The sequence below is a fragment of the Coptis chinensis genome, chromosome 7, assembly GCF_015680905.1.
Source record: "Coptis chinensis isolate HL-2020 chromosome 7, ASM1568090v1, whole genome shotgun sequence".
Lineage (NCBI taxonomy): Eukaryota > Viridiplantae > Streptophyta > Magnoliopsida > Ranunculales > Ranunculaceae > Coptis > Coptis chinensis.
Window position 1 is genome coordinate 40,419,273 of NC_141462.1, and position 23,353 is coordinate 40,442,625.

The window sequence follows — 23,353 nt, forward strand, 5'->3', positions numbered from 1 at the left end:
GTTTTATTTCTTAGTCGTTGTAGTATAGATGAAGTTTGTGAGTACCTTCACTGGAAAACTCTCACGAGGCTATAACTCGTCCACTAGGGAATTCCTAGTGGTTTAAGGCCTTGTTGCATATGGTCAATGCAATCACACTCAAATAAAACGAGTAGATAGAACTCCATTTTTGTCACTTATTCTAATTTCTCATCTTTGCTTGAGGACAAGCAAAATGCTGTTTGGGGGTGGTTTGATAAGAGCCCAAAACTGTAGTTTTAACCCTGTAACAGTCATACTTTTAGACCAATTATGTGAGTAATAATTAAGAGTTAATATTGATTACGTGTTTTTATGCATTTCGGGCGTCAAAGTCCATTATGTGCAGAAATGTGCCACTTTAGCGAGATAAAGGAGCAAAGGTCAGTTGCTAAGGAGTTCTGTGATTAAAGGCTAAGATTCAAGAAGACAAAGCCTTTCTAAAGCCTGGTCAAAAGCTGAAAAGTCGACACGGGCAGAAACATCACTCAAAGTCGCCAGCATTCGAGCGGCCGTATCTTTGGACTCAGACCTCGGAATTGGGCCTACCTTATGTCAAAACGACCGGCTCGGAAAGAGCTTTCCAATGGTCTAAGTCGTGACTCAATCAAAGGAGCAGAAGTGGATAAAAAGTCTGTTGAAGTCAACTGCAGCTGAAGAGGCCTTTTGGATTTGAGGGTTTTGGGCCGGTTCTTCGCCCCAAAACATGGCTGGCACGATTTTGGATCTGGACATATAAAAACAAAAGTTCTCTTTGTTAATGGTAGCTAGTTAGACCCAAAACATTCTTGTTTTAGATTAAGTCTTTGCATTGTTCAATTGATTAGATAAATAAAATAGTTATTTTATCCCATGCACGATTTTTGATCTTTTAGACATTGTTAAAAACAAAAGAGGGTAGTTATAAAACCTCCAATGGGAAATTAGCTTCTATAAAATGATGGGTAGAAGGGTTGTTAATGGTATTAGCTTTTTGCCATGAACACTAGGGATTAGAACTTCAAATTCTTGCCGTAAAGAACGTAAGAATCGTACAAGAATCTATGCTAGGTTATTAAGTTGGATTCAAGGTGGATTCAATTCCCTCTAATCTTTTATCTAGATTCAAAAACAATCATATTTCCATAGCATTCGTAGTTTAAATTCAACATAATCAATTTTATATTGTATCGTAGTATAACACCCTTCGTAAAGCTCTCATTAGACTTAAGACTGATTAATTAGATTAGAAAACACTCCATGCTAGAGAACTAGGAGTGGAACGAATTTGTTACTCCACTCTATTTCGATAGAATTGAGAGTAGAAACTTTGATAAGCAATCTAGCATCATAAATAGTTTTAGTTTACTTACGTTTTGAGTTCATCGTTCATTTTGTAGGTAAACTATCAATTTTATGTTTTATCAAATAGTCATCAGGGTATGGTGAAGGGCATGGTCCGCAGAACAGAAGGAGAGTCATCTAACTTTAGGAAAAGGCAAGCATAGCAACTACAGTATGCCGCCATGGAGGAGGAGGCGGAGTTGTTGATGGGTCCGAAAACACTTGATGAGATCGAAATAGTGAATTTGGGGGTGGGGGAGGAAGAGAAATTTACATCAATAGGGTCCAATTTGCTGGATGAGCGGAAGAGTAAGCTAGTACAGTGCTTGTCAGAGAATAAAGATGTTTTTGTGTTGATATTTAAGGATATCACAGGGTTGGATCCAGGCTTTGCATGTCACCGTCTGCACATGAGGGATGATGCGAAGTCTGTGAGACAGAATATGAGGGGTGTGAGGCCAAAGTATGCTGAGGGGATTCGGGGAGGTTGAAATGAACGGGAATAATCAGAAAAGTGGAGTTCACAGACTGGTTGTCTAACATTGTCGTGGTACCCAAGAAAAATGGCAAGGTCCGTATGTGTCTCGATTTCACAGACGTCAACCTAGAGTTTCCTAAAGACAATTACCCCATACCGCGAGTGGATGAGCTAGTGAATAGAACGACATCCTTTTATGGATGAGCTACTGAATAGAACGAGATTCAAAATATTTTCATTTATGGATGCTTCTATGGGACACAATCAGGTCGCGATGTATAGGTCGGATCAGGAAAATACATCTTTTGTGGTGGAGGGTGGTACATATTGTTATACAAGGATGCTGTTTGGGTTGAAGAACGTCGGGGCCACCTTCCAGCGGTTAGGAGAAAAAATATTTTGAGAGTAAGATTCGAAAATGAATTGAAATATACATAGATGACATGGTGGAAAAGAGCATGTCGGAGGGAGAGCACTTAGAGGGCTTGAGGGAGACATTCAGCATACTGCGGACACATAATTTAAAGCTCAATCCAGAGAAGTGCATATTTGGAGTGACCACAGGAAAGTTTCTGGGTTACATTGTTACTCATCGGGGAATAGAGGCTAACCCCGAGCAAATAAGGTCCATGGTGGAAATGCCCTCCCCTCAGAACGTAACGGAAGTGCAACGGTTAGCGGGAAGGGTCAGGGCATTAAACCGATTCATTTCGAAATCATCTGATAAGTGTAGACCGTTGTGTCGATTGTTGAGAAGCACCTTGGATTTCGTGTGGATGTCGGAATGTGAGAAGGCATTTCAGGAACTGAAGAGTTATTTGGGTAAGGCTCCTTTGTTGTCGCGGCCGGAACAAGGAGAGAAATTGTATCTGTATCTGGAGGTTACGGAGTACGCGGTTAGCTCAGTCCTCATTCGGGTTGTTGATAAGATGGAAAAACCAGTATATTTCTAAAGAAAAACCTTGTTGGATGCAGAGACCCGGTACAGTAGAGTGGAGAAGTACGCTTTAGCGCTGATATTCTCGGCCCTAAAGTTAAAACCCTATTTTGAAGCACATTCGGTGGTGGTGGTGATGAACCTGCCCCTCAAGCAAGCACTGAAGGCAAAGAAGTTTGGGAGAATGCTGAAATGGGCAGTGATGTTAAGTTCTTATGAAATCCAATATCAGATCAGGACAGCGGAGAAGGCACAGGCGGTGGCGGAGTTTTTAGTTGAATTCCCAGTGTAGGATCCTACTTGGGGGGAAGTGATGGTCATGGAACCCGAGTGAGATTTGGAGCAGGACCTTCTAGATCCATGGGATGAGAGGAACGGCTAGAGAGTGTTCGCGTATGGATCGGCGACAAATGCAAGCAGCGAAATAGATGTCGTATTAGTTACACCAGATAACAATAGAATAGAGCAAAGTGTGAAGCTGGGATTTGCGGCATCTAATAAGAAATCGGAATATGAGGCTGTGATAGCGGGTTTGAGAATGGCTGAGAATTTGGGGGTGAAGAAATTAACGGTATATTCAGACTCAGACTTAGTGGTGTGCCAAGCGAACGGTGGTTTTGTCGCGCGAATGGCAAAATATTTGAAGGTCTTACACAGAAGGGCTGCAAAATTCACAAAGATCAGGTTCGTAAATTTAAGTCGCGGTGAGAACCGACATGCAAACGCCCTGGCTTATATAGCTGCGGCAATACCGAGATCCGAAGAAAGAACTATCAAAGTAGGGAGGTTGGTAAAACCGAGTACTAAGGAGCCGGAAGAGGTGTTTCATACCGCGGAAGAGGGCGGGGGGGGTGGGTGGGTTGGATCCTATCAAGCAATTTTTGGCCGGGGGAGAGGTGGCCGATAAGAAATAGAGGAGAAGGATGGAACAAAGCTATATCGAAAGAATTTTGATGGGCCGTTACTGAAATGTCTCGGGCCGAGGTTGGCACAAGAGGTACTGGCAGAACTACATGGGGAGATTGTAGGAGCCATTCAGCAGGAAGAACCATAACACATCGGCTGTTGACTCAGGGATATTTTTGACCACATATGAAAAGATATGCGGTGGAATTTGTGAAGAAATGTGGGAAATGCTAGAGATTCTCTCAATTGATATTCACACCAGCCGAACCACGCATAATGTGTCTAGTCCTTGGCCGTTTGCCATGTAGGCCATGGATATTGTAGGACCGCTGCCTATGGTCAGTGGCAAGAGGAGATTCATGTTAGTGGCCACCGACTACTTCACCAAATAGATAGAGGTCGTGCCATTGCAGCAGATAAAAGAGGAGCAGGTGATCAAGTTCTTATGAGAAAATATCATATGTAGATTTAGGCTGCCATATGCCATCATCGCGGACAATGGAACTCAATTCACAGGGTCCAAGGTGAAAGATTTCTTGCAGGCGTACCATGTGAAATAGGGGTTCTTAGCCCCACACAATCCAGAGGGAAACGGACAGGCTGAATCCTCTAATAAAACCATAATGAACAATCTTAAGAGAAAGTTGGGAGATAAGAAAAGGGCATGGGCTGATGAGTTGAATCATGTACTATGGGCTTACCGAACTACACCGCAGACCACCACCAGATAGACTCCATTCTCACTAGCTTACGACATAGAGGCAGTACTTTCATTGGAAATGGTGGCATCCACAACTCGGACAAGGGGGCTGTTGAAGAGGGTTAGAACTGGGGCATATTGTCAAGGGATTTGAATTTGGCAGAGGAGAGAAGGGACTCCGCGTGGATTAGGTTGGAAGAGTATCATAGACACCTGCAAAGGCTATATAACAAGAAAGTGAAACCACAACGATTTCAAGAGGGAGACTCCGTGCTCCGTAGAGTGACTCCTAGTACCAAGAGGGTGAATGATGGGAACTTGGGTCCAAATTGGGAGGGGCCCTATACTGTGGTAGATACTGGAGGAGCCGACACTTACAAGCTACAAACTGTGGAAGGGAACTTGATATAGAGGCCATGGAATGTGAGAATGTTGAAGAAATTTTACACTTGAATGTAAGAGGGGTTTAACACAAAAGAGTCGAGCTATTTGTAAATATATAATACAATGGCACTTTTGGAGAGAGTAATATTGCTAGCAACGGAAAGCTCAACAGCCAACCGGAGACAGCGGGGGAGATGAGCCCTTCGCGGACATGAGGTCCGAATCAACCTGGGGGCAAGATGAGTTGCCCCCTTCGCGGACATGAGGTCCAAATCGAGCTTGGGGCAAAAAGATTTGCCCCTTTCGCGGACATGAGGTCCAAATCAAACCAGGGCAAGGTGAGTTGCCCCCTTCACGAACAGGAGGTCCAAATTAACTAGAGATAGTGGAGTAGAGTTCCGAATTACATTTGAGGGAAAATTGAGCTACCCTCAAGAGGGTGAGGGGACAAATGGGGGTGTCCTCGAAGCTAACGACCAGAACTAGTCTATACAGGGAGAGTGAGAAAGGGATGGAGGGAGGAATCAGGGTTCATAGGAATCCAACTGTATAGGGCTACATCCAAGTTATTAATGCAAAAATAGTGGGCAACAAGGGCCTGGGCAAGTAAAGGCAATACAACGACCCCTGCAAAAAGAGTAAACAATGCACACTAAACTACTCGAATAAATTTAACGCCCATCAAAGAGACAATCAAAGCGAAAATGTGAATAAATAGTTCAAAGGTCAAATATTTGACACCTCTCAAACATAGATTAACAAGATACAAAGTAGCATACCAAAAAACCTCATGGAATAAAACAAAGAAATATAAAGTGCAACCGTTAGGCATTTTCATTAACCACTGCATCTGTGACCTCCTCAATGACGTCATCTGCCGTGGCTTCAATGGCCCCGACTATTAGGACAGTAGAATCATCAGAGACAAGGGAGACGCCGTCAGATACAAGAGTCGGGGGAATCAGACCAACCGCGGACTCATTCGCAGGGGCAGGCTCCTCCGGAAGTAGGCGCCCCTCTTGAGTAAGACGGGCGTACTCTTCTTTGATCTTCTTGGCCACCCGTTTGTCTGCTAAGATCTTGAAGCGCTCCTGGAGTTTGTCCATGTCAGCTTGGTCCTATTTGAGGAGTTCCGCGGTGCTGTCTTGATGCTACTAAGAGAGTATGGTCGTGGCCTTGTTGTGCTGTTGGAGGAGTGCATCACGTTGGTTGCTCAGGCATTCATTAACTTCGTCCATATATTGCTGGTGTGCAGCCTCAACAACCTGGAGCTCATCAAGTGCCTTGAGTTTGCCCATTTTCATGGCTTCTAATTCTCGCTGGAGGCGAGTGTAGGTGTCTCTCAGCTCTTCCAGCTTGGCAGCCTCCTTCTCCAATGATTTCACCTTGGATTTTGCCTCAAACAGGCCGCAGATCATATAAGATATGTCCAGGCTTACTTGAGAATGAAAGGAGGAGCGAGAAGACAAGGCATAAGGGAAAGTAAGTAGACAAGCAAATGGTGGAATTACCTTCTCCCACTTGGTATAGAAAGAGGTTCGATGTTGTTCAAAGGACACCCCCCCCCTTCCGCATAAGCGAGATCTTTGGGGAGATGGGAGCCGTAGAACAAAGCAGATTCCACAGCGTGGTTCTCCAAAGCCGAGTCGCTGATGTTGACGGTGTGACTGCGAACTTTGAAGGTAGGGCAGAAGGAGTCAGGAGTGTCCGTGGATGGTGGGCGCCGCGGTCACAGGTTCCTTGCTAAGGCTACGGGTTTGGCGGGGAGGAAGTGCAGTGTTAACGGTCGCAGCAGTGGTGGCCATGGGAGTTGGGTCCTCAGGCATGGAGGTTCGCGGTCATTTATGGGGAGGCTCAGGTGGAGGAGCAATTTGGGTGGTGGAGGGGACCTCTATCATATCCTCATCATCATAGTCACTGTCAAATAGTTTCCTCTTGGAGATGTCCATATTAGTATGGGAAGAGTCTGTGGAGTGAGAGTGAGGAGATAGATATTGGTCTTCCCAAGTAGAGATGGATTTTCAAGAAGGCTAAGCGGCGGGAGCAGCTGGGGAGGTGGGAGATGGGGGTTTGGTATGTGGACAGAGGGCTTTTTCTTGGGTTTACGCCTTTTCACAAGGGGAGGAGAGGCACGGGTTTTAGTTCCTTAGGGGGGGGGCGATAAAAGGGAGCGCTGTATCCGCCGATTGTGTGAAGTTGAGGGTCTGATAGAAGAGGAGTGCCAAAAGAAGGGTTATTGTCAAGTACCGTGGATTGGGATGATCCTAGGTCGTGGAGTTTTTGGAAAATGGTGGAAGTCTCTCCAGCATAAATGTGAGATTTTGAATCTGGCCACCAACCTACACAAAAAAATAAGAATGTTATCCTTCATAAAACAGACAGTGAACATCAAGGGAGAGAAGGAAAGAGGACTCACCACTGGACAAGAAGGCCAGATGGTTAAGATTTAGGTCGGATGGGAAATCCGCAGATAAGAAATTCCCAGAGACATACAGCGGATAAAAATGCAACATCTTGTCCGAAGTGGTGATACGAAGGACAAACGATTGTTTCTTAAGACGGACACAAAAAGAGTGATAACCTACACTGACATCTTTGGTGCTCTTTTTTATGTAATAGTGAGCAATTATATCACGGCATGATATTTTGGGTACTCTGGATTTATTGTAATGGTTTGCGGCATACATGACTCTCCTAAAGTTGCCAATGCCTTGGCAGGGAGGGATGTTGAAGTGGTTTCATACCTCGACATCCAGAAGAGATAAGGGGAAGCAGTGCCTAGCGATGATTTGTCCAAGTGTGGCCACCAGACACCCTGGCTTGTAAGGGACTAAGTGAGGGAAGTAAGTTAGGTCAGGCACGTGTTCTAGGATGATGTCAGCGGGGATGCCATAGGTGGCCTTGATTGCCTCTAAATTAGGTCTACGACTTCGAGGCGGTGGCGGTGGAAGAGCAAAGTGTTGCCCTGAGGTGGAGGGTCTCAGATGGATCAATGGGTGGGGGAGATGCCACGGTGTTGGAAGGGGAGGAGGAAGAGTCGCCGGAGTGGGAGTCCAACATCAGAATGGGGCGAAGAAGAGGACACATAGTTTGAAAATGGGGGAGAGAAGAAGAAACAATTTAAAGACAGTGCAAGAAAGAGAAAGAGAGAGAGAAAAAAGACCAACTTGAAGGAGTGAAATATCAGTCAAAATCTCAGGCATCTGAGCACTGGCGGTGAGAAGAGCAATAAGGAGCAACCGCACCACCAATCGGAGGTATAAAAACAAGAGGGTGAGGGAAGAGGAAGAAGAAACGTGAGAGGAAGAGTAAGAGACTGAGTGATAGAGGAGAAAGATTGAGCGGGATTTTATATAAGGGGAAGGGGCAAAACAGCAATTATGAGGTGCTGAAATTGAAGGGGCATTGAAAAGAACCTACCGAAAGGCGACACGTGTACGCACAGAATACGAGAGATGCTGACCTCATGCACGTGTCGAGCATGTGTGGCCAAGGATACAGATGAAGGGGTATGTCGCGACCTGAAAAAGGGGTGAGAGCCAGGACTCTCGACCCCCTGATCGCACTGAAATCGCAAACTCGAGAGGGGGCATCTGTGGTGGTAGGATCCAGGGTGTGGGAGATCAATGGTGGGATGAACCCAAAGTAACATACGCTGCGGAGGTGCGGTGTACAGGATTGAACCGCAGACTCATAGGTACTGTACGGGAACCCTACACATGGAGAAAAGAAGGCCGAGTGCTAGAGGGACATATGGATGATTGGGATGAAAGGGGAGAGTGGTATAAAGAGGAAAGAGAAAGAGAGAGAAAGTAAGGCTTTTTCATAATCAAGAGAAGGCTAGACCTAGAGGAGAGGAGAAAAAGGAGAGGTAGTAGTGAGTGAGATACAACAATATCCATAAACACAAGTTACCTTTTTGTGCTATCAGCCAATGAACTACAACAAAACCTGTAAAGGCGTAAAAACTACGTGCTCAGCATGCAACAAATATCAATTAAACCTTAAGAAAAATATAGGACAAGGATTGAAAAGAGGAATTAACACACTATACATACATGTACATAAAATTATACATTAAAATTATCTACTTCGGATGGGTAATGGTATTCTCTTCCTATTGAGCTGCTTGTCCATCCCCACACAAGTTTATGGTATGAAGATGATCTCGAGGGATTATTAGCACGTGAAGAAGCAAGAACAACTTGTCTAATGATCTCAACATGATTTGTTATAGATATAGATGATGTATACTCGTGAGGCAATTATCATATCCGTATAGTAGTAAATAGTTATTGTTTTTTCTTTCATGGGACTTTAATCTATAATATAGTTCGTTTCTTTCCTTCCAATTGTGCTTTGATGTGGTTAGCATTGATTTTTCAGTTAGTTGAATGGTTGATCAAAAGAAGATCATAAGATGATAAACTATTTTGATTTGCTATTATCCAACGAAGAATTTGTTTAATTATTATGAAATAGTTGAATCTCCTCATATCGCTCGGGCCTAGAATATACTAAACACGTTAATGTGTCGATCAAGTGGTCAACCCCTTGGCCTTTTGATTCATCTCATTTTCCCTACTCCTGATTCGTCATACACCACTAATTTTACAAGGAAATACCACTTTTCTAACTCAAAATGTAAAGGTCTCCAAAACTTATAAGGAGTCCTTTATCCATTAAATAAGAACTATGTCCTTGTTTACATTCAATCCAAGAAAACAGTGGGAAAAAAATTATGAGAAAGAAAGATAGAGATGAACATGGAAAATAATGAGAGCTAGTGAAGGTGGAGGCCACGACAGTGGTGTACTTATCATATTTGGCATGCATGTTTGCCTTAATCAAGAAAGTAGCACCCTTCGTAAAATTTGTGGTGTCTTTATGATGAGATTATGGAAGAATTGAGAAAGATATTTTGGTCTTCAAATTGGACGATATGGAGTTCTTTGATAGACATTATGTTACATGCATGTACATGTGCATAGCATGTTACCGTAGGATCAGGAGCATGGGTCTCAGTAGATTGTCATTTGAATTTGAATAATTGTTACTTAGTTGATAATAAGTTGAATAGGTAAATGGTAGTTAGGATTAGAGTTGCTGGTGTTCTCCTATTCTTTAGGGATATGGACGTAGGGGTCAAGTACTCAAGTAGTTGTAATTGTGGTACCTATTTTAGTGGCACTAAGTGTACTTTGGTCTATTTAACTACATTTGAATGAATGAGAAAAGTAGAGAAGAGTTATTAAGCACCTTGGTGTTAAAACAGGAGATTGTGGTTCTCTCGAAGTAACCATTTTATCACTTTCATTTATTTATTATTTCATTAGTTCACTATAGGTAGAGGTAAACAACCAAGTACTAGTAAGGTTGTACCAAAGTGGTATCAAGAGCTAGGCATGGAACAAAGGGTTGAAAATCTAGAGAAAACCATGGAGACACTTGCTTCTGGGCAAAAGGAGATCTTAAACCAGCTTACTGAGATGTTTGGTTGACTCAATGCGCGCGTGGATCTGTTGGCTAGTCATCCTGTTCATGAAGGTGCTTAAAACTTTGGAAACACTAGGCGTACCAATGGAGGACGCAATGGTGGTAGTGGTGCTCGTAATCCTACTTGCTCAATGGTGCCGAAAATCATGAAGATTAATTTTCCACATTTTGGCGGTGAAGAAGGCCCACAAGTTTTTTATGCAGGGTGGAACAATTCTTCGACCTCTATGAAATACCAATGAATGATCGTGTTTCATTGGCCTTTTTCCATCTTGAAAGGGAAGCACAATTGTGGTATCAATTGCTGAAACAAGAAATGGTGTTTGTCTCTTGGGATGACTTCAGGGAAGGGCTTCAGAGTCGATACGGTCCTAATCTGTTTCTTGACTTTTTTGGATAGTTTACCAAGTTGCAACAGATGGGGACAGTGCAAGAATACCAAGCAAGCTTTGAGGAGCTACTAGCCAAAGTTGGTCGTCTTCCACAAGCACAACATGTTGGTTGTTTCGTTCGTGGGTTGCACAACACAATTCTCACTTATATGCAAACTAACAAACCCTAAAGCTTATCTTATTCAACACTTGTTTAAATGAAGCAAGAGACCAATCTCACATCAAGAATTACCCTGCAAAATATGTGATAGCTCCACCAACTCTTCAAATAAACCAACTCACCATGGTAGAATTGCAGGTGCGAAAGAGTATGGGACTTTGCTTCAACTGTGATGAAAAATTCAAGTTGGGGTATCGCTACAAATAGCTGGAGGAAATCGATGGGGATGTTCGCATGGTTGATGAAGGAAATAGTTGGGTTCCAATCGGCCCTTGAGGACAAGAGCCTTCTCAAGGGGGAATGGATGTTACATGCATGTACATGTGCATAACATGTTACCGTAGGATCAGGAGCATGGGTCTTAGTAGATTGTCATTTGAATTTGAATATAATTGTTACTTAGTTGATAATAAGTTGATTGGGTAAATGGTAGTTAGGATTAAAGTTGTTAGTGTTCTCCTATTCTTTAGGGATATGGACATAGGGGTTAAGTACTCAAGTAGTTGTAGTTGTGGTACCTATTTTAGTGGCACTAAGTGTACTTTGGTCTATTTAAGTACATTTGAATGAATGAGAAAAGTAGAGAAGAGTTATTAAGCACCTTGGTGTTAAAACAGGAGATTGTGGTTCTCTCGAAATAACCATTTTATCACTTTCATTTATTTATTATTTCATTAGTTCACTATAGGTAGAGGTAAACAACCAAGTACTAGTAAGGTTGTACCATATTGTATTAGGCATTTTTGGTGTATGAGATATGTTTCTACTACTTTTCCTTAATTAGGTATGTTATGTTGTAGTTTGCTTGTTGTATGCATGCATGTGTTGTAATAATGGGTTGTATCCCGACCATCTGTTATAAGGATTTCATTGTAACGCCCCCAAATCTTTTTTTTTTTTAAACTAAAAATAACTATAAAATATCATATTCTTTTTAAAATTTTCAGCAAAGTCTCCTTTGTATTTTCTACATTTCATAAATATAAATCCTGTCAAAACCTAAAAAAAAATCAAAGCAATATGCTTCCCATTGATCAACCCAACTACATAACGGTCTCGACCAATGCCATAACAGTTAAGTATCTAATTTACAAAAATATGATCATCATAATACAAGGACTTGGTATGCCAAAGTACTTGAATGTCTTGATTAATGCTAGATCATCCCAACACCTTGTATCAAGTCATTGCCGAAAACACAAGTTAAATATATACATCCAAATCCCATTGGTACCACAAGGTTCATATCCAGTTAACAAATGGTACATACTACAAAATATTCTAAAAGGGGAAGTTAAGAGGTACAAAACTAATATTCTTAAACTCAAGTTACCTTTTTGTGCTCTCAGCCAATGAACTCCAACAAGCAAAACCTGTAAAGGCATAAAAACAACGCTACCAAGAAATAACATATGACAACTAATCTCTAAGAAAAAACTCAGAAAGTCAAGATAAGTTCTTCATCATGTACTCAATGAGTTCGACTGCCATGTGTTTAATGGGTTCAACATGGTTGCATGCCTTAACCGCCATTCTAACACCATGGGTTCAACATGGTCATAAATTCACTCGAGTCACATGATAAGTTCTTCACCATATACTCAATGAGTTCGACCGCCATGAGGTAAAATGGTTATGTACACCAACCGCCAGGTTAACATCATGGGTTCAACATAGTTGTGTACATCAACCACCATTCCAACTTCATGGGTTCATCGTGGTCATAACATTATTTGAGTCATATAGGTTCAACATGAAGAACAATTACGAAGACATAACGAATAACTCCACGACACGTCATAAACAACTTATTGGATATGTATAATCTAGTCCTACCATAACAACCATCAAACGACAATGGGTAGACGGATACACCCACTCCTTAATACCCACATCCTACACACTCCAAGTCTGGTCCATTGATTTCCTTGGAATGAGTGGACAGGATACACCCATTCTTTCTCACCAAATACAAACAAACTAGGAGGTTAAACTGGTAATTTCACTAACAAAAAAAAAACAGATCGATGGAATTATTCCTTCTTCTCCACCAACCATTTCTTCTCTAAACTTTCTCCACTTCACCTCATTAAGTAATATTATCAACGCTTGAAGAAGCAAACATTGATTTTTTTAGATTTTTTTTTAATCTTGGGAATAAATATAGCTACTTTATTTCCTAGATGAAGTATACAAAATAATTCTTTTCCGATGTGTTTTTTGATAACATACCATACCTTCTCTAGCTTTGAACTGATTATCAAATGTGTTTTTTGTAGAATCAATTGATGACCTTCTTGATACTGGACTATCAGAGGAACATGAAAATGAGGTCGGTTCTTCTTCTTTTCTGACTCCAGATGAAATAGAAATGGTAGAGAATGTCAAGTCACCGTGTTTTGGGATGAGTTTTATAAGCATGGAAGTTGCGAAACAATTTTATATAGACTATGGCAGAGCATTGGGATTTAATGATGTTACTCGGAGTACGCAAAAAAGGATTCTTCATTCAGATGAAGTGAGTACATGTCAAATGACTTGCGAGCATTTTGGGACTTACAATGTACGAGAAAAAAAAATGACAGATGAGGAGTCCGAGAAAAAAGTGAAAAGGAAGAAGAGAAATACGAATACGGTGAAATGTGGGTGTCCTGCAACAATGAGAGTGACAAAACAAAACAATGGATTGTGGAAAGTGGAGAAGTATATATATTAGTGCGCACAATCATAACCTGGTTAGTCCGGCGAAAAGGATGTGCATGCCTGTTTGCAAAAAATTGGCGGTTGCAACTAAAATTTTGATTGACTCATTTCATGATGAAGGCATACCAGTCAATAAAGTTATTGATATACTTGACAGACCACAAAATGGTTTTTTTTTACAGAGATTGTTGGAACCATTTGGGTCCTTCGACGGAGTACAAAAAAACTGTCAAAGGCAATGCTACTACAGTGCTTAATTTTTTTAAGAAGAAGAGTATAGAAGATCCTAATTTCTTCTATCCAATACAGATGGATAGCGAAGCATGAGCAATAAATGTTTTCTAGGTAGATGGTTGGTCACATATGCAGTTTCAGTATTTTGGTGACGTGCTTTTCTTTGACACCACATATAGTAAGAATGTATATGAAATTCCATTTGCGCCGTTTACTAGAGCTAACCATCATATGTAGTCAATCTAGTTTGGTTGTGCACTACTTTTGGATGAGACAGAAAATTCTTTTCAGTGGGTTTTTGAGACCTGGCTTGCAGCTATGGTGTGACAGGGTCACAAAAGTGAACTTATACATGCCAAATAGAAGGTCGAAACCTATCCAAACATCACGAGCCAAGAAAAGTTAACAAAAGTCAACTCCTAGTCAAACCATGAGTCGGGTGCTCCCAATTACCATTCCATCTTTTAGTACATTTTGAGACACACCAAATAGAGTGGTCGGACGTCTAATTCGAAGCACCGAGCTAGGAGTCATGCTTGGGAGAAGTTCACACCTGGATCAATGTTCCCTTTTGGTTATAGTGGAAAATCCTTATTCACTATATTAGGGAGGGATGAGTTCCCATCACTCCTCATAGTCTCCGGACTATCAACTAGGAACTTCCTTGGTGCAATACCAAGGCCAAGTCATGGCAACACTCAAGGGTGCATCATGGATTCTCAACGACTCTAGGACGGGTTTAGAAATGTATCGCATTGGAGCATGCATACATGGTACCGTTGGGAAAAGAGGCTGCCAATACCATGTCCTTGTGCATCGCGCTACGCTGTGCTGCTTGGTCATGGGAACATCTAGATACTCATCCCAATGGTGTATTCAACTATCCAGTCTCAATGATATGGGACATGTGTGCTTAGTCTCCTCTCGGATATATCCAAGGATTCAACTGCAGGCAAACGGGGTAACCCTCAGTCTTGACCATTCGTGAGTAACTCGAGCACCCGAATGTTTATCAGGTGTGTGCATGGTGAAGCTGTATTTAGTGGTTGTAACTTCAAAAGATTGTAAGAAGTAAGGTTCACCATAGATTGTTTAGAGTTGGAATGGTTGGGAGTTGAAGAAAGGAAGGTAGAATCTTAGTTAGGACAAGTTTTTTGTTCTAAGTTATGAAGAACATTGAAAACTAAAGTTGTTTGAAGATTGAAAAGACATAAACTTGAAAGCAAATAAAAGGAAATGATTGATTAAAGAAATAACACAAGAAATAAAATTGATTGATTAATTGAAAATGTAAAAACAAGAACAAGATTGAATTGAAAAACAAGAAAGTAAATGACTTAATTGAAAAACTAGACTAGAAAATAAATCCTACATGCACTAGATTAAGTCTAGGTCATTCTCTACTCCTACAAACCAATTAGTTTAGACCCTAAATGCAATGGATGCCGCCTCTCTCCTTCATTTTTAGTTTATATACTCTTACTTTTGCCTTTTACTAATATGCCCTTCTCTATTATAATTGAGACACCTCCTACTTCACTTTTTGCTTTTGCTTTTTGATTTATTCTTGACCAAGATAGGTTTTGGAGAATGCCATATTTTGAGATAAGGGCCTCCATCTCTGGTCTTCTGAGTTGAGGGCTTTGACCTTTGACTTTGACTATTGACTTTGACTTTTTTAGCACTTTTTCATAGCAGCTCCTGGTCTTCATAATAAGCATAATTAAGGCTCATTTTGGTGCTAAGATGCAGCTTTTATGATAAGTGGTCTAAATTTCTCTATAACCTGAAAAAGGTAATAAAAGTTATGAGTTGTCTTTTTATTAAACGTAAGAAGGGTTGTACTGCAGTAATATAAGCTTAATAAAACTCACATTTGGGAGCTAATCACATGGTCGAGCTACACGATCATGTACGCCGCACGGACCCCTCTCAGCACATGATTCTAGACGTGTCCGCGATAGTTGATATCAAAGCGTAATCTTTGCCTGATGGTTGCATCCGAATGAACCTAAGTAAGCTTACGTAACATTTCAGTGCAATCTTAGTATGGGTACGAGACCTAAGGATCCATCAAGTGGATCGAGTTCTAGTATTTGGTGCTTATTGATGCTTACTTGTTCGATATGACTCTACATGCAGTATGGTAGCACAGAGACCTTAATAAGCAATATTGTGGTTCTTAGCAAAAGAATGGAATGCTGGCCACATCATTGGACATTCGGCGTTGCATAATAGAAAGAGTGATTGTCCAACAAAAATTTCTCATGTTTTCCGCAAGCGACGAATTACATGCAGGTTCTCTAGTGCTTGAGCAAGTTAGTTAGCTAATTATTGGAAGTGGATGGTATGGGACTTCTTTGACCGAAGTTAGCTGATTGACCGTGTAATTGCTCTTAGTAGATTGCTTGCCTTCAGACACATTTTACACCTACAGGGTGTTCGTTGGAATCACCTAATGGCGAGGATATACGAGTCATCTCTTGATTGGAGAACTGGGAGTCAAAATTTCACGAAAGGGAAATGCAACTAGTGGATGAAACTTTACATTGTGAGAGTTGTTAGCCAAAGTTTGTCAGTTGATTGATGCTCATCAGTATTCGGGTACTGGCATGGATGCAAAATGGGATCGATAGAGTGGAACAAGCAAACGGTAGCCCCACCAAGAAAGGTGTGGACTTCTCGAACCATCAGTTGAAGCTAACCATTAGGTTTGTGATATTTGATCACATAAATGCAATGCCTCTTTAGGCAGTTTGTGGACCTAGCTCATCCTTGTTTAGGGACAATAGTTTCCTTGGAGATGATTGTGACTCGGCACTCCTTTATTTGTAGCAGCGTGATTGCTACACAACCGTTACCTCATTATGGCCTAGGAGAGCGAAGAGTACTAGAGCTCCATTCTGGTATGCTTGCAAGTAACATTAGATGGATTTGTGTCCCATATGTAGTTGTGAATGAAACCCATTACCAATAGGTCTAAGATCAACTAGATTAAGACCAGTGCATTGGTTTACTGAGGGAGTGATCACTTGGATCCATTGGGGTGAAGACTATTAGCCTCGAGTGCATGATTGATATCTTAATTCATTCCTCAGCATTTCAAAGAAAGGAGTGTTGCCACAGTTGTGATAATGGAGTGGCTCAAGATGCAATGGAGCCTGCGTTTTGAATTGCATTGGCAAACCCTACATACATGGACGAAAAATGTCTAGCGGGTGGATTTTAAGTCTTAGTGATAGACTTTAATACATATGATGAATCTCCTCACAGGTATCTCAATTTTTCCAAATTTTCATAAGAAGCCAGCCATGTCCAAGAACAAAAGGGTCTGGTATTGTTAGTGCAGGAAGATGCACACATTGCTCAATCCAAAGCCGAGGGTTTTAACCTTCATCTCTCAACGCGGACGTCGAGAATTAAGTGGGGTAGAGTGCAAGAGGTAGAGTACCACAATTTCCTAGTACATAATGTTACATTCTATGGACAATACAATTTTGTCTCAAGGTAAACTTCCTTTAAGACATTATCACAAGTTCCTTTCACTTCTACAACAATGATCATAAAGTTTGGTTCGCCTTGTTCGTATTGATTCAAAGTTACGTTTTAAGAGTGGACAAGTTAACAATTTAATATCACAATGGTGTTCCAGAGTGGTCCTCAATATGGATTCCTTCGTTATGGCCAAGAGAGTTGTTCGTGTCAGTTCAAAGGGGATTGTTATGCATCAGTACGTTGCTACCTCCAACAAGTCTGAGTAACTAGAGTTTAGTGGTGCAACCCGTAATACAGAGGAGAAAAGTAAGGATCAACTCCCAAATGTGCATTTTATTACCCCTACATTACTCCATTACAGCCATTTTTACATATAATGAAAAGACAACTCACAACTTTTATTACCTTTTTCAGGTTATAGAGTATTTCAGACCACTTATCATAAAAGCTGCATCTTAGCACCAAAAAGAGCTTCATTAACACTTATTATGAAGATTCAAAGCTGCTATGAAAAAGTGCTGAAAAAGTCAAAGTCAAAGTTAAAAGTCAAATGTCAAATGTCAAGGACTCAACACCAGAGAACTGAAAGTCACAACCTTAACTTAGAAGACTAAAGATGGATGGCCTTGATACAAAAGAAGAATTTCTCAAAACCTAGCTTGATCAAGAAGACATGAAAAAGTAAAAGAAAAAACAAAAAGGAAAAGCATAAAGAAAACATGGTGAGGTGTCTTGATTGTAGAGGGAGAGGGCAAATCAGAATTTTGTAATAGTAGGGGTATAAGAACATAAAAGTAGGAGGAGAAAATGTACCTAGACTTATTCTAGTGTCATGTAGGAGTAGTTGGAAATTGGAAAGAATCCAAAACTGTAGTTTTAACCCCTTAATAGTATTATATTTAGGCCAATTATGTTTATAATAAATAAGAGTTAGTAATGTTTGTGTTTTGGTGTATTTCAGGTCTTTGAATTAATTATGTGAAGAAATACATCACTTTTGCAAGAGAAAAGAGTCAAATTGCTTGCTAGAGAAATTATATGATTAAAGCCCAAGTTTCAAGGAGAAAAAGCCTTTTTAAAGCATAGTCAAAGTTGAAAAGTCAAAGTCAACGCGGGTAGAAAAAGAGCATAAAAATCAACAGAACTTCTGTAAGACGTATCTTTGGACTCAGACCTCGGAATTGGGACTATTATATGTCAAAACGACCATCTCGGAAAGAGATTTCTAATGGTTCAAGCCTTGACTCAATCAGAGTAGTAAAAGTAGACAAAAATGGTAGTGTAGTAAATTCCCACATAGAAACCTTTTTTGGACTTAAGTAATTAGGTTTTGGGCTTAATTTAGTGGCCCTTTTGGGCTTGATTTAGTAGCCCAAAACATAGCTTCAAAGCCCATGCATGAAATTGTAAACCTAACCCTCTCCTATATAAAGAGGGTTATGGCTAAACAAAATTGGGCTACTCCCCTCTTTAGTTTAGTTGTAAATTAGGGTTTTCTCTTTCTCTCTCTCCCCTTTCTTTAGTTTAGTATAGTTTAAGTAATTAGGTTTTATAATTGTAGCCTCCATAAAACCTCCATTAAAATACCTTCAAGTTATTATTATTATTTAATTCAATTGCTTCTCTTTCTATTATGTCTTCTTTTTATTCTTTTTGTTCATGATAGTCCCAGGAATCAAATCTAAACTCCCATTAGAGGGAGTTTGAAAGAAGCTTTGAGAGGACTTGATTTGTTAGTATATATTTGTTATTTAGGGTTTCAAGTTTAGGTTTTTCTTGACTTAGAGATAAGAAGAGTTTAACCTAAACTAGTAAATAGTGAGTTTGCCATGAGAATGGGAACAAGCTTTCTCTCATGCTAATTAGTTTATTACTAGAGATAGTATAAAGTAATTAGGGATCATTAAAGGTCCAGTCTTTATATTTTAACTTTGTGTGAGAATATCTAGACTAGGGTTTTCTATACAAATCTATGCTAGCATGTTAAGAAATTAAAAAGTGGATTTCAATCTCTCTTTCTATTCTTCTCCATATTTTATTCAAGTCATATTCAATTGCTTTAATTAAATTAGTATATGTTAAATTCATATATTTAGTTTCGTAGTATAAATTCACATCCATAAATATTGCTCTCACCATTATTTCATTGTGTTTGATTAGTTGAATTCGTTTAAGTCTAGAGAGTTAAGAGTGGAACGATTCCGTACTCTATATATTGCATGAATATACATGTGAGAGTAGGAAATAAATAATTGAAAACGTAAGAATAAGTTAGAAAAATCTAGTATAAATTTTACGGTTATCAAATGGCGCCGCTGCCATCTTAAACTCATTCAGGACAAGAATTCAATTGGTTGAATTCAAGGGGCAATCCCTCATTCTCTACCCACCCACCATTTTAATTTTTCATTCTTGTTTCTTATATTTTTGTTACTATTTAATCTTGATATTCACTGTTTTAAACTAAGAGCGCGCCCGCCCTCCCTTTTGCCTTGCACAGAGCGCGTCCGCGCTCCTTTAAGATTGCGGAATCACAGTGAAGAATACTGCGGTAAAGGTATTTATAAATTTTCAAAAATTCTAAAAATTTCAGGTATAATATGTAAGGTGTTGTTGATTTACTGGAATATTTTTAGATATTTCCTAGTTGTTTTACCTAGTGAACTATTACCATCTTTACACTGCTGTATTTCAGTTTTCACACCGTAAGTTTTTGGAAAAACAAACAAGTTGGGTTACGTAGGAAGTTCCAAAAATTCTAAAAGTTTTATAGGAGTATCTATAATAAGTCAAGAGTTTGTAGTAAAAGTTTGAAGAGTTTTTTATTTGTTTTGAGTACCTAACTAGTGGATTGTTTCCAGTGTGTTTCTGCAGTTTTGCAACACTTAATTTCTAGAATAACAGCTGATAAGGAGGGTTTGTAGAGCTTCAATTTCTCTAAAATGTTTACAGGAATACGCATGATCTGTCAAGAGTCTCCAGTAAAATTTTGGTGATTTTTGGCTCTACTTTGATTGGTTAACCATTCGGTTGTTTGTATTATGTTCGAAAACTATTTCATAAACTTTGCAGGGCAGTAGGACTTTCATAACTCCGATTGTTCTGAAATTTTACAGGCTACTTACTGGACGTCTTAGGAAACTACTGTAAAAATTTCAAATTTTTGGAGCGAGCACACACCCTATTATACCTACATTTGAGCGCGCCCGTGCCCTGACCTCCAGTAATCTAAGTTTGCATTTTTTTTATTTTTTTTCCAATTTTCTTTTACAGTGTGTACGCGCCCTTGTTACTTTATAATTGAGCGTGCCCGCATCCCTCTAAAGAAAGCCCAATTTATATAGGTTAGTTACAATTCATATTTTAGTTGGAAATAATTGTTGGTTAAGTATTCAAAGCTTCTATAGGACACTAAGATTCGTATTAAAGACGTTATTAATAAGCGTAGCAAAGAGGCATTCAAGTTCTCCTTCTTTCACTCCTCGTCTCTTCTTTCACTCCTCGTCTCTTCTGTCAGAGGAGTTTAATTCTAGTACAATCAGGCTTGTTTGACTGCTGTTATTGTTCTTTTATATTAAACTTAGCCTTGCATAAGATTAAGGTCTGGTAAGAAAAAACTATCTAACGTTATATATCGTAAACGTCAACCCACACGCCTATCTAGAATATCATATACCACACCTGCAACAATGGCTAAAGAACCAGAGACTCCTCTCTCTAATTTTTACAAAGCCTTGATCGATGAACCTAAGTCATGTATCGTTCTTGCAGACCCAGTGGGGGATTTTCGAATTCCCCCGAATATATTTCACTTGTTACCAGTATTCCATGGTTTAGACCACGAGAAACCTTATCAACACATGCGTAGGATAGAACAAATTCTCACTACATTCCATCATCCTAGAGTAAGTCCGGATCAAGTTAAACTTAGGGTGTTTCCATTCACCCTAGCCTCAGCTTCTTGGTTAACTGCTCAAACGCCAAACTCCATGGACTCATGGGCTAAACTTGTTCAATTGTTAATAGAACAGTTTTATCCACCACTGAAGATAGATGAAATGCTTCAAAAGATTCATTTCTTCTACCATAATACTCATGAATCTTTTTCAGAAGCCTAGAATCGTTTCACTGATCTTCTCATTGAATGCCCGCATCATAACCTTGTGAAAGACACACTTGTCCGCGCATTTTTCAAGGGTCTTTCACATCATCATAAGGAGGTTCTAGATATCATGAATGGGGGTAGTTTTCTTAGTAAAGGAGCCTTGGAGGCTTATAAATTCTTAGAAGATCAATCTAAGAGAAACAACAATTGGGGAGGTAACGATGTCCCCCGCTCCACTTCTTCTTCTTTTGAGGTTAAACCTGATCCCGAGCTTAGAACTCTTATCGAAGCCCTTACTAAAAAGGTAGATGTCATCTCTGTTCAACAACAACCCACTTCATTCATGAACATAAACTCTACTCGTTGTAATGTCTGTTTTAGTCTTGAACATTTCGACTTCTATTGTCCTCTTATCTATGAACAACCACCACCACAGCCAGAAAATGTCTACGCTTTTTATAACAAACCTAACACACAAAGGAGGCAAAACACTAATTATAATCCACAACAACAAGCTACACCTCCAGGTTTTAATAATCAAAATGTTAGGCCCACTACAAACTTCAACCAGTTTATTCCGCATCAAGGACAAGGAAACTTAGGTGACCAGAATAGAGGTTTAGTACCCATGACCCAGAACTATCAACATCAAGAGATGACCACACAACAAGCCTTAGTTCTGGTCACTCCTCCTATGGCCACTCAACCCGTCAAACCATCTACAGACGAAGTAGTAGTAACCTTGCTGCAAAATTAGAATCAAATTATGCAACAAACATTTCAAATGATGCAGTGTTTGTGGAAAAAGGTTATTGACATGTATCCTAACCAAAATAATAACCAAACAGGCGTGCTTCCTTGTCAAGCAGTGCCTAATCCTAAGTCAACAAACACCGCCTTCGAAGTGAACGGTATTCACTGTAATAGTGATATAAACCAAGGGGACCTACAGGCAGTCACCACCCTTCGTTCAGGGAGAGTAGTTGATAATAAAGTGACGATGCCTAAAGATCGCCCGCAAATGGAAGCAATACCGAATACTATCATAGAAACTAAAGACCCTACAACTGTAGAAGTTCCAGTCCAACCACAACCAAAAGGTACAACCTTACTAAATACCACCACAGAAATTGATGATCCTATGCTACACTTGTAGAGGTTCCAATATGGACACCTAGATAGAAAACGGCTAAAGATAAAGCAAAGACTAATAATACTTGTAGGGGATTTTTTGAGTTTTCCCTGATCTTCCTCTGTGCCTTGTGATCTTGGAACTTTTGAATGAATGGAGATGGGATGAAATGATTGTGAGTTCAGGGTTGAACCGTCTGACGACTGCCTACGTATCTCCTTATTTATTATAGAGAATCAAACCCTATCTTGCCTAGTTCCTAAAAGCGAAATACCTCTGGTTTATATAGGAAGATATTTGAGAGTCCTAGGGTTAGGGTTGTCTTCACCGCTTGTGAGTTCCCTTCCCTCTTTGGACTCTATCTTCCTATTAGGAATTCCCTCTTTATGGAAGTCTGAATCTAGACCATATCTTTGATAGAGGTAAGTTTCCTTGTTGATCATAATGTCCCATTGTGTATGAGAAGATTATATCTAAAAGGAAACTCCTAGGATATGTCTTCACGATTCCTTCCTTATCATCAAAGACCACCATCTTCAGTTCCCTTATGTTCAGGAATTGTCTACATCAGTTCCTAATGACTGGGTAACTGTTATGTTGGAAGGCAGTCAGCCATGTACCTGGCATATGTCCACTAAACACTCGTACTACGCACGAGATTACTTACTCACAAAACTAATCCGATGGTCCTCGTCTCATTCTGAACATCTATAGTCTCAGGTTATTTCCTATACACGTGTCATCTATTCAGTAACGGGAAATCTCCCCTACATATGCCCCCTCTCGTGCCATCTAGCACGTGGGCGCTTGAAGCGACGCTGCTTTTGGCGCAAGAATCCTTTTTCCAAAATTGTTGTTGGGAACTGCTGACGTACCCAACTAATTAAGGC

General features: G+C 40.1%; 1 non-coding gene across 1 annotated transcript; it reads right to left on the reverse strand.

Annotated features, from left to right (window-relative positions):
- Window positions 1–21,284: 21,284 nt before the first annotated feature.
- On the reverse strand, window positions 21,285–21,388 carry LOC147487525 (small nucleolar RNA R71). Its single transcript, XR_015203349.1, has one exon. It is a non-coding gene; the product is annotated as a small nucleolar RNA R71 (small nucleolar RNA).
- Between the last annotated feature and the right edge of the window lie 1,965 nt (window positions 21,389–23,353).